The sequence below is a fragment of the Miniopterus natalensis genome, chromosome 2, assembly GCF_054644295.1.
Source record: "Miniopterus natalensis isolate mMinNat1 chromosome 2, mMinNat1.hap1, whole genome shotgun sequence".
NCBI lineage: Eukaryota > Metazoa > Chordata > Mammalia > Chiroptera > Miniopteridae > Miniopterus > Miniopterus natalensis.
The window spans coordinates 158,280,757-158,291,994 of NC_142082.1; the positions used below are offsets into that span (position 1 = coordinate 158,280,757).

Genomic DNA, 11,238 nt, shown 5'->3' on the forward strand with positions numbered 1-11,238 from the left:
TTTGACAAAATTCATTCTTAGAGACATGATAAGTAAAATGGAAGATGGGTACGAGATTTATGTGCTGGATAAACTGTTAACATCTAAGTCTTTATTGCTATGATTCTGTGTAGATGTTACGCCTGAAATGGAGGTGAAGGGAGATGTGTCTCCTGACTGAGACATGGAAGACACCACTTACCGGTTGCAGGTGACATTTTGAGAGGATTAGATGGGATGCTTTTGCCAGGTGCCCTGCTTCCCAAGCATGGAAGTTTCCCAAAGGATAACTGATGGAAGGATATGCCTGGAGGAGGCTTTTGGGTCACTCAGACCAGTCTTCTATCCATTAAGTTTATTCTTTGCTACAGATTTTAGGGAAAGATGGCCAAAACTAGTCTTGAATATAAGTGTTCAAACACCCTGGGAAGTTCTAAAATGTTATCATATATGGAACAAAAGTAGAAAAAAGTTAAACAACAGAAAATGTGAGTACAACTATGACAGTGACATCTAGAACATAGAACTACCCTAGTCAAGCTCTTTCCATTAACCCCAGCATTCTGCATTGATGTCTCATTATATTTAGAATGCAGTTAAAATCCTGCAATAGCTCTGGCTAGTGTGGCTCAGTTGGTTGAGTGTTGTCCCATGCACCAAGGGGTCGCCGGGGTTGCAGGCTCGATTGCCAGTAGGGGCCGTGCAGGAGGCAGCTGATCGATTCATCCATGTTTCCCTCCCTCCCTCCCTCCCTCTTTCTCTCTTTCTTTTTCTCTTTTCTTTCTTTCTTTCTTTCTTTCTTTCTTTCTTTCTTTCTTTCTTTCTTTCTTTCTTTCTTTCTTTCTTTCTTTCTTTCTTTCTTTCTTTCTTTCTTTCTTTCCTCTCTTTCTCTCTTTCTCTCTTTCTTCTTTCTTTCTCCCGCTCCCTTCCTCTCTCTCTAAAATCAATAAAAACATATTCTAAAAAATCCTGCAATATTCTATTAAGAATTGTCCCCTGACACCCTCTCTAACATCAGCTCCTACCACTCAACCCAGTATTCCCGGCTCCCTCTGCTTCCACGACCACACATCCCTCACAAAATAAGTATTTGATAAATATTTATACAACTTTATAAAAAATGGAAAAGTTTTATATATGTATATATAAAATATATTTGTATGCACATATATTTACATTATTATTTAAATAGCGATGCTTTATAGTATTCAAAGTACCTTTACTTTTTTCCTTTGATTTCTATCTTTTTTCAGAAACTTCCGACCAGTTTCTATTAGTTTTCTAAAAAACTCCTATGTTCTTGATATTAGATTATTAGGAGATTAGCGGGTGGTAGAAGTAATTGATAAAATATGAGTCAATCCCTGTGGCTTGATGGGGACATTGAAAAAAGAAATTAGTACAAAAATAGATGGGAGGGTGTGTTTATTGTTGTCAGGAAAGATTTAAAAGTAAAGTCCGTGGCTGCAGTCAGACTGAAAGCGGGAGTTTTAGCACAGTCCTTCTGAGAGCAAGGTGACGAGAGTACACAGATTCAGGATGGAGTCACTCAGCCAGCCAAGATTCAATTTGTGTAAGGTAAAGAAGCTATTTTTAGGAAAAACTAGGCGAATCATCGATAACATCCTCAAACCAGAGCAAACAGTTCAGCATCCTTTGATTGGAAAGCCTGTGCTGTCTCTGAGCCTCACGGTGTGAAGCTGGTGACAGTAGGTCCCGTCACAGCACTGAATGAGACGGGACCCTAGGCGCTGTGCGGTCACCAGGAGGAACAGTTAACCCTGTGTTCAGATTTTGTTTCTGCTTCTCCCATGAATGAAAGTTATTTTCTAGGTCAGATGGCAAAAGCCTTAGCTGCTCTACCCCAGCTTCAGCTCCGGCCTGCTGTGTGAGCGGGGTACTGACCACATTGGCTGTGCTCTCTTGCTCAGCACTGAGCTTTTCCCTTCACAGGTGATAGGAGAAAACACCAACAGAAAGTACTTCTGTGTACTTTACATTTCTCTGAAGTTGAGGTGTGAAAGTAAATGGTTTGGTTTAAAAGGCAGGTCGCTGTTTGAAGAACATTCAATGAAGGGACAATAGGCAACCGGGTGGGTGATATGTCCTTCTCACCCTCCCACCAAGTTTTAAAAAAGGTATTTGCCTGGCTCATAATGGGACTAACCTGCCATGAGTTATTGTGTGGCAGCTTGTATTTTCCAAAATTGACACTATAATATTTCAAGTTCCACATGCTCTTCAGAACCTTACCTTTCCCCACCAAGAAGTGGAGTCTTTCTTTTCCACTTGAAATTAGAAATAGAATCAAAGGAATAAAGAACGTAGAGGAGATACTGCCCAAATTCTAAAAATACATCATGAAAAGGGGATATAGTCAGTTTCCACCCCTCACCCTATCCCCGCTCTTTCTTTCAATTCTCAGCCTTGGAATCAAGCCATCATGTTTTGAAGATGCTCAAATGGCTCGTGTGAAGAGACCACAAAAAGACAGCATCAACTCGGGACAGCCAGCATAACTCCCAGACATGTGAGTTGATTCCAGACCTCAGTTTTTTATGCAGTAATTGATAACAAATACACATTTCGTGCTCTTTGTTCATTAACTTTCATTTTGGAAGCTCCCCGTAGCCAAATTCTGCATCGTTTGGTTTGGGTTTCTGAGTGAGTCATACACGCCACTTGAACTGCTCTCTTCTTCTAAGCAAATACAGGGTCTTCATTTTTATTCCCTAATGTAGTTCAAAATCTCTCCCATAGGGACCAGTGCTATTCCCTTTACTCTGCATATCCCTATGCACAATGAACTCCTTTATACTGTATTTATTTCCATTCATGTGTGCTTTGTTTGCCTTTCTCTTTGCTTCTTCCCATAGGGCCAAGTCCTGAATATTCAATTTGACTGAACTTTACTTATGAGAGGGGCAGTGTGGGATGGTGGGTTAAAAGCATTGGTTTAAGAGACCATCCAGGTCAGGATAGAAGCTCTACCACTTCCCGGCTGTGTATCCTTGAGTAAGCTACTTAATGTCTGTATGGGTCAGAGTCCTACCAGAGAAACAAAAGCACTAGGATATGTCTATGTCTATGTCTATGTCTATGTCTATGTCTATGTCTATGTCTATGTCTATGTCTATGTCTATGTCTATGTCTATGTCTATGTCTATGTCTGTCGTCTATGTCTAGTCTGTCTATGTCTATGTGGTCTGGCTGGGCAATTCTAAAATCTGTTTCTTTGCCATACCAGCTGACAAGATCCCAACCCTGAACCATGCCGGTTATCTACACTTTTCTTGAAAACTGGAGCTGGAGCAATTGAAGCTGGACAGTGAGCAATTCCTAGGAGACCTCCCCTTCCTCCCAGTAGCCATTTCAAACCTTACCTGCCCTCCTCTTTTTTCATGCTAGTTCCTGTTTTAGCCCTGAGTTTTAAGTAAGTCACATCCATGCAGTTTCCTCCTAAAACTCCTCCAAATTCTAGTCTCTTTCTTTTATATTCAAGCCTTTCTGTCTACTTCTTTATACTCTCAACATAACAACATGCCCCCACTCTTCCTTACGTCAGTCTTGATCTACAGGGTCTTCCTTTGTCAAACAAACTTCTTCAGAAAATAGTACATTTTGCTCTCTTTATTTCCTCACTTGCTATTCACTCATTCATTGAAATCTGACTTTTATCTCAACCTTCCCACTGAAACTGCTCACAAGGTTGATGACCTAAACCATAGAGTCAAGAGATGGCTAAAAAGCATCTTTAGTGATCTTGTTAGAAAATCAGTAGCTCTGGACACTGTTGACCACTATGCTCTCTTGACCCCCTCTCTTCTCTTGGCTTCCATGACACTGTCTTCTGATAACACATATCTCTTTTAACATTCATGCCATTTGCTCAAATTAGCAGGACTTCATGCATTTCTCTCCTGTCCTCCAATCAAATGTGTAAGAACTAAGGATTACTTAGTCCAATAAGGCCAGTCCTGCATCCAAATGCCAGGTGAGGAAGGAACTGAAGACCCAGATCAATTCATTGGGAGACTTGTTTTCCAGCTGCTGTTACTTCTTTTGCAGCCACTCAGCACATTGCTGTGGAAAACCTGTGAGATGTGGAGCCTTGAACAATAGCAACAAAATGCCAACCAAGTGGAAAAAGTGGATTCACCTAGAGAGAAAAGAAGTTGGAAATTGTAAATGACCAGTCTTTAAAAACCCTACCTAACTGGTCAGCATCATATTTTGCATAGATATTACTTTTTAATTACATGAAAAGATAAATATTTCTCAAAATATAGTCCCTTCATGTAGATTGGACATATAAAATATATATTATTTTAGGTTTGGGGGGTGTAGTCAAGCTAAATCTATTAGCATGAACTCCTTGGTTATTACTTATTGACTCTGTGATTTGGTCAGTTTCTGGTTTATGCAGTGTTATTAGTGTTAAATTTGTGGGCTGTAACCTTAGGGTATAAATTTTATAATCCACCACCTGCTATGAAAAATATATGAGATGAGTTTTAGGGATGTGAAATTATCCAGTGTAGAGTAGAAAAAGCTGTGGGGCTGTCTAACAGTCACCTCAGCTGGCTGATGGGAAGCTGTAAAGAAAACAGTCAATGAAAAGGGGAATATGAACACCTCTAGGGAAACAGAGGGAGTCAGTAGCTTTTCTGAAGATCAAATGAGAAGAAATACACTGAAGTCATAATAGAAGCTAGGACACCAGCTTCACCTTTCTTGTCCTTTATTTCTACCTGGACAAACCACAGCAAAAATAGCTGACATTTATATCATGCTTATGACATACAGAAACTACTCTGAATTCTTCACATCTATGAACTTTCTAATCCTCACAACAGTCCTATGGGAGGAATTTTCCTCTCCTCATTTTTTATTTCATATGCTCCATGAAACACAGAGAAGTAAATTATTTTCCCCAAAGTCCCACAGCTAGTAATGGCAAAACTATCATTTCGATGTAAACTCTCTGAGTTCATCATTGCAATAAAGACTGGGCAAAGCTCTATGGCTCCATTTCACCCATGTGAGTGACCACAGCTACCTCTGTTTTTATTTTAATATTCTTTTCTATTGCTTTCTCTTTTGCCACAAGAAAAGAACAAAAAAGGGCCAAGTGATACAGTAGAACAAGCAAATGCTTCTCCCCCAGGACAGTGGCTCTGCACCCAGGAAGTTACTGATGCTACTCCAGGGGCAAGGAGGGGGTGAGGGAGGGAGGAGGTGGCTGGCCTGGGGGGACTGCTGGAGGGGGACAGACACGCTGAAGGGCTGGAGGGTTTCCAGGGCATCTGCAGTTCTGAATCAGTGGCATTTCATAGATCTATAATTCTTTCAAAACAAAGAAGCACATTGGCTTCTATTCTACCCTAGATCATTGGGAGCTAAAACAAATTGCTGCGAATGCTCAGCAGATGTGGGGGGAAAAGTCTGACTGCCTTTTACTGGCTACATATGAAATAATGTCTTGCTGACATTCTTTTTGGGAGCCAAGGTGCTTTGATGTTTGTGTTGTTGGTTTATAAAAATAAAGAAGTGGGAAAGTGTTATGAGGGCATCTACAAGGGCACTTCCTAATTACTGAATATGTTTTCATTCTTAAGAGCAAAACTTTTTTTGAATGACATGGTTTTTCTTTTTTACATCCAAAGAGCTTATTTTGTCTTTTTGCTCTTTTGGACTGAGATCCTGGAGCAGGACTATAGGTCTTGTAAAATGTAAATTAACAAGGAATCTATTTTCATATTTCAATAATAAGTCTCTGAATACTTCCTGTGACAAGAAACTTGCTATTCAGAGGCAGCTTATTCTATTTTTAAAAATACAACTCAGAGTATCAGGACATTGATATTGGGTAACTGTCAGGAAATGTTTTCATCATATGTAAGTACAAAATTTTCCTCATGGTTCATGGCTAAGCAAAGGTCTCTCTGACAAAGGTGTAGTGAGCACGTTGTTTCTCATCTTTTTAAAAATTAAATATATCTTTATTGATTTCAGAGAGAGGAAAGGAAGAGGGGCAGAGAGAGAGAAACATCAATGATGAGAGGCTGTCTCCTGCAGGACCCCGACTGGGAATCGAGCCTGCAGCCCAGGCATGTGCCCTCACCAGGAATCGAACCCCAATCACCTGGATCCTAGGTTGATGCTCAGCCTCTGAGCCATGCCCGGCCGGGCTGTTTCTCATCTTTAACGACCAGTTTAAAGGACTCCTCATCTCCTCCCTCTCTCCTCACACCCAGTGTTTGACCCCTTGGTTGCCCAAACACTTCTGCTCACCCAAGACTGGGACCTGAATTGAGGGACGTGCTTCTGTGCAGTCAGCGACACCACCCTGCGGAGTTCTTCATGTAGAAGGTTTAGAATAGCAAGCCTCTACAATTATGTTTCCTCATTTTCTTTCTTTCTTTCTTTTTTATTAAATGTATTGGAGCAACAGTGGTTAACATGAACTTACAGGTTTCAGGTGTGTGTTTCTATGTTACAAGATTTGCATATTGCACTGTGCACCCATCACCCAAAGTCATATCTTCTTCCGTTACCATGTATTAGGAGCCCCTTCACCCCCCCTTCCCTCTGGCAACCACCACGCTGCTGTTTGTGTACGTGAGTTTCAGCTTTATATCTCACATATATATTTCTTCATTTTCTGATAGATTTTTTTTATTAAAAAAACTGTTCTAACGTTGGTTAATAACATAATATATGTTTCAGGGGTGCAAAAACAAAGTCTTAGATGCAGACAACAGATTGGTGGTCACCAGAAGGGAAGTGGGGTGGGAGGAGGGCAAACTGGGTCCAGGGGTCAAATATCTGGAGGCAGCTTTTAGTTTTTCTGACCACTTTTAAGAGTCAGACTTCTAGCAAAATAAGCAGGCTCATCTCAGAAGTCCCTTTAAGAAACTGTACTGGTAAACAAGAAAATTGACCTTTTAATTGTAATAATGACACAAACAAGTTAAAATTCTAGTAAGACAAGGGATCTCTTTATGTGTATAATAGCCACATTGATGTCCCCAGTGTGGCTCCAAGACAATGGACACACTACTCTACTCAACACTGTTCTGGGAAAAAGGGCCAGAGAAGTAATTACTGTAAGTTGATTGTAATATTGGATTTGAAAGTCATCCAAGAGGTTAGCTCTGTCCTGGAGAGGAAAGCTATGATATCCCCAAACGCCACAGGTAAAATTTGTTACAAGTGGTACGGGAAGAATGTGTGTGGGAAGGAAACATTATCAATATTTTTAGCAGTTGCCCTTCAAGAGCGAAACAGATATGCGTTTGAAACAGTGAAGGGATTTATTTTCCTTCCCTTTAGGTCATAATGCCCTGGGGCTTTCCGCCTAAGGAATCAGCGGGCTTCAGTGCTGCTGAGGAAGGACAGCATGGCTCTTGATTGCCTGGACATATCGGACACATCGAGGGCTCTCGTAAAAGCAGGCTCTGGAGAGGCAAGGTGTGTTGAGAGACAGGGGATTTCTACATTTTCAAACTCCTTGAGATTGCAGGTCTGAAATTCATATTATACTGGGGTCACAGGAAGAGGGAAGACAGGCTGTGGTGAGGAAGGCTGCCGTTTGTGCAGGGAAGGAGAGCTCTCCAGGGGCAAGGGCAGGACAGGAAAGAAAGGACGCTTAGGTCTATGACTTCTTCCTCCCGCTTCAGGTCGAGCCCTGGGGTGAGGGGCATTAAAAACAAGAAAAGGTTCTGGTACATATGAGAAGAGGGGCTTTCTCCTTGTTTCTCTGGGCACAGGCTGGGATTTCAAGTCCTCTCAGAGAAGGAGACCACCCAACAAGGTGCATCCTAGGTGACAGGTTAGAATGGTTGAGAGGGGAGCTCTCAACAGAAAAGAGGAAGCGTCAGCTCCTCTTCTATCCAACCAAGACCAAGGTCAGTCACCACGGAGGGGTCCGCCCAAGGAGCTGATCAGGAGAGAAAAGACTACCAGTTTCCCCGACTGTGGTTTTCAGCAGCAGGTACCAGAAAAGTGCCCAGTGTTCAGGCAGGATGAGAAACGGCCTCCCAGAGGCCAGGGAGGGCCAGGAGCACAGTGCAGGACCCCCGCCCAGGGCCCAGCCCCAGCACCCAGGATCCTTACCTCCTCACCTCCACACCCAGACACCTTCTGACAGGGGAGCCAACCTGAGTGAGCAGTTATCAGAACGAAACAAAGTTAAACCTAAGCAGACTTTTAAAAGAGAAGAGAGCCTAAGTTACCTTGAATTGGCGGGTTTAGTTTCCATTTTTCTTCAAGCCTTTATAGGAGAAGGGCCTCAGATCGAGATTAGAAGGCCTTCTTTATTTTCAAGAAAAATAGAGACTGCTCCATCTTCTTTTTTAGGACTTTCCCTGTCTGTCAGTCTTGTAGAAATGCTTATTCCTCCACAAAAAAAACCCTCACAAAACTCTAGAAGTATTTGCTAATGTTACTTGGTCCAGCACTAACCCCCATTGAGTAAATTCTAGTTCCAAAAATGATTTCATATTTTACGTATCATACCTGCAGGACGGACATCACTGTACCCTCTCCAAGCCCTGTTTTCTTTGTCTCCTGGGCACACAGTTAAATTACATTTAAATTACATCTCCGCCTCACCAGTAGTAAGGTGGGGCCACATGACTATATTCTAGCTACTGGAATGTGGATGGAGGAATCGATGGCTACTTCCAGGCTTGGCCTCTAGAACCCCCTATACAGTCCATGTTGGTCCTTCCCTCATCTGTTCACTAGGGGCCTATGAAGTAATACATTTGTTTTTTCATCAGTTTCCTGATGCTATAGCTGAAGGGTGTCTGTAATCCTAATGAGAACCACAAGGGTCAGTCCAGTTGTAACATTGCTTTAGAAAAGGCAGACGTCTGTGGGAAGCTAAACTGGCCCAGCCGAGCGCCTCCAGGATGTCTACCTGATAGATAGCATTACTGCCCATGGGCTGAGCCCCGCCCCACATAGTAATGCCTTATGCCACGACTTTACGGCATAGCCATCACTAGGAGATGGGGAGTTTTTAGCTCCATTATCATCTCATGGGACCACTGTGGTATCTGCGGTCCTTTGTTGACTGAAATGTGATTGTACAGTGCAGACTGCATTACTATCATAATTAGCTTTAAGTTATTTCTTTTACTCACAATGGGAAAATCAAGCGCTGAAAATATTGTAATGACAAGTGTTACGGAAAAGAACCAGCAGTATGGTGCTTTGTAATCTCCAGGGCAAGCCAGCAAGATCATTAGAACATGTTTCTTCTCTATGAGCTACTATGGTGAGTTCTTTTAATGTTTAATGCTGAACTAGAAAAATTCAAAAGAAGACAGTTTTCTTTTCTTTCTTTTTCTTTCTTTTTTTTTTTTGTTAGCCCTGGCTGGGTAGCTCAGTTGGAGCTGAGGTCACCTCTAGCGGCGAAACCAGAGCCAGCTATTAAGCAGCCAGAAGGCTACAGTAACTGAATACATGACCATGTTTCTTTTAGCACGCTCCTTGTTTTCCTCTTCTAGAAGCTGTAGACGTCGATTTAGTTTGATTATCTGTCGTCTTAATGAAGCTGCATCTACAGCAGTCATGTCATCTGAAGTCTCTTCAATTGTATCCATATTTGAAATGCCATACCTGACGTTCTCATGGTGGGGATTGAAAGTGGCAGCCACAGGCCCATCACATAGCACAGGTCTTTGACGATGTATTTCACTTAGTCTCTTTACAGTGTACCCTGGTGCAGAAATCAGTGCCTGGAACCTTGAAATCTTACTTCTTGGGGTAAAATCTGACCTGTGCCACATGGAGTCAGTTCTGACCAGCTGTCCATTTTGGCAGGCAGCATTTTCACTCCTAGAGCGCTCTCTTTTTAGCCTGCCAACTGCATGGATTTCTTCATTTTGAGGGGTTGGAGGTGGTCTTTCTAAATCCAGAATATCTAGTGGTCTTTCACTTAGGGCAAGTATAGGAGGTGGTGTTTTCAGTGCCAGAGGTCACAACCTGCTGGTCTTGCAAATGGAATGTCTTCATTATTTTCTGCTACGACAGTCCTCTCTGGAACCTGCATGATCACAGTAGCATTTGGAACTCCTTGGAATTCTTGTTCCAGGCCAGCATTAGGTGGTGCTAACTTTCGTATTAACAGACCTCACTGGCTAATACCTTTGGTGTACTCCATTTCGTACCGAATTCGTCTAATTTCCACCACCTCAGCTGCAATGCCGCCCCACTCACTCTTCCTATTGGTGTGTCACTGGTTTTTCTTTTACTTATTTTTATTTTAATTTATTATTTTTTAAAAAGATATATCTTTATTGATTTCAGAGAGAGGAAAGAAGAGGGAGAGATAGAAACATCAATGATGACAGAGTCATTGATCGAGCCCACAACCCAGGCATGTGCCCTGACAGGGAATCGAACCCTGATCGCCTGGATCCTAGGTCGACGCTCAACTGCTGAGCCACACCCAGCTGGGCACTTTTACTCATTTTTAATATAGTAAATACACATCTATAATAGCTATTAAAATACCTCTACCCTGTAGTTCACTTAACACAGTTCCCCTACAGATCTGAACTTTTTGGGAGGTGTACATAACAACATGGAAATTGCTTTTCCAGAAATGTGTGTCACTGCTGCTTTTGTGCTTCATATGAAGTCCTTTCATTTGCTTCAGTGTACACATGCTGAGTTTAGAGCCACTTTTCACCCACTGGGCCGGCTGGAGGGTCCCTGGTGAGGGCTGCAGCCCACAGCCTGGGAGAGCTCCGGTGGGCGCCCTCGGAGGCCATTGGCCAATCGCAGGAGGTCCCTGGGCAAAGGAGCGGCCACCGGGGGCAGGGAGAGACTCCTGAATGGCAGGGGGTCAGGCCCCTTCCAGGACCCTAGAGGAGTCAGGTTCACGGTCACGGGACTCGAGGAGGGCAGGCCAAGGCAGTTTTCTATGGAAAATAGTGTGAGGTAAGCTGTTACTAGGTCCTACATGGTATAAAATTTCTTTATCTCATATCAAAAGTGAAACAATAGGTAAAATTTCTTGAAATAATATTTAACATTTCCTCCCACTGATAGGGTTACAAGTATCTTCTGTGTTCACAATGATTGGCTCTCTTTCCTGACCTGCCACCTGCAGAATAAGCCATTTGAGTAGCTTTCTGGCAATAGAGATAGATTCATTGTCCTATTTGAGGGCAAATTGTGCAATGTAGCCTGAAAACAAAACAAAACAAAACAAAAATTGGCTACCAAGGATTAAACCCACAA

General features: G+C 42.4%; 1 pseudogene; it reads right to left on the bottom strand.

Moving 5' to 3' along the window:
• Nucleotides 1-9,395: 9,395 nt before the first annotated feature.
• On the bottom strand, nucleotides 9,396-10,042 carry LOC107525319 (mitochondrial fission factor pseudogene; annotated as a pseudogene).
• Nucleotides 10,043-11,238: the final 1,196 nt, after the last annotated feature.